Here is a 1,445-nt window from a genome sequence, read left to right on the forward strand (position 1 = left end):
ACTTCATCTCTCTCCTAGCCTCTTTCGATCTCAAACGACTCATCACCACAGGAACTCACACATCAGGCAAACAACTGGACCTGGTTTACACACGCAACTGCATCACAGACAACATTCTGGTGAGACCTCTCCATGTTTCAGATCATTTCCTCATTACTTTCAGTTACAGTCTAACTTCCTACCTGTGCACCACAACCCCCCCACCAGTCACTTTCAGACGAAACCTGCGCTCACTCTCTCCCATCTCTCCTCTGCTGTGTCATCTTCTCTTCCCTCACCCTCACAATTCTCATCTCTGAATGTGAATACTGCAACGGATACCGTATGCTCCAGTCTAATCTCTTCTCTAGACAATATCTGCCCTCTCTCCTCCAGGCCAGCACGCGCTACTCCCTCCAACCCCTGGTTATCTGAGGTTCTCCGTGAACATCGGACCGAACTCAGGGCGGCGGAGAGGAAATGGCGCAAATCAAAAGACACATCTGACCTGAGTATCAATCTCTCCTCTCTTCCTTCTCTGTTGATGTTCATGCTACAAAATCTTCATACTTCCACAACAAGATCAACAGCTCCTCCAACACACGATCACTCTTCAAGACATTCAACTCTCTCCTCTGTCCACCTCCACCCGCCTCCTCTTTAACTGCTAAATTAATGCATGATTAACTAACTGTATTTTTCTATGTACATTTCTGAAATGCACTTTCTGTAAAGCTGCTTTGAGACAATATGTATTGTGAAAAGCGCTATACAAATAAATTTGAATTGAATTGAATTGAATTGATGAGTTTGCTAACTTCTTCACCAACAAAACAACAACTTTCAGCAGTCAGTTCTCAGCTCCACAAACACAAGAACCCAGACCGACCCCTTCCACAGCCAATAACCCTCAATAACCCTCTCTCCTCCTTCTCTCCACTAACCGAGGAAGAAGTATCTACACTTCTCCTCTCCAGTCATCCTACCAGCTGTCCTCTAGACCCCATCCCCTCACACCTTCTACAAGCCATCTCTCCCACACTTCTACCAGCACTCACACACATCATCAACTCATCCCTCCATACTGGCACTTTCCCTACAGCATTCCAGCTGGCTCGGGTTACTCCACTGCTTAAAAAACAACACTAAACACATCACTTGTAGAGAATTACCGACCTGTCTCTCCCCTACCATTCATTGCAAAAACACTTGAACGAGTTTCTTTCAACCAAGTAACATCCTTTCTGTCTCTGACCAACCAGCTGGACGTCAACCAATCCGGCTTCAAGAAAGGGCATTCGACTGAGACTGCATTACTGTCGGTCACAGAAGCCCTACGGATCGCAAAAGCTGCTTCCAAATCCTCAGTTCTCCTTCTCCTGGATCTGTCTGCTGCCTTCGACACTGTGAATCATCAGATCCTTCTGTCCACCCTCTCATCTCTGGGCATCACAGGTACTCCTCTC

The sequence above is a fragment of the Leuciscus leuciscus genome (assembly GCF_965113295.1).
Source record: "Leuciscus leuciscus genome assembly, chromosome: 8".
Lineage (NCBI taxonomy): Eukaryota > Metazoa > Chordata > Actinopteri > Cypriniformes > Leuciscidae > Leuciscus > Leuciscus leuciscus.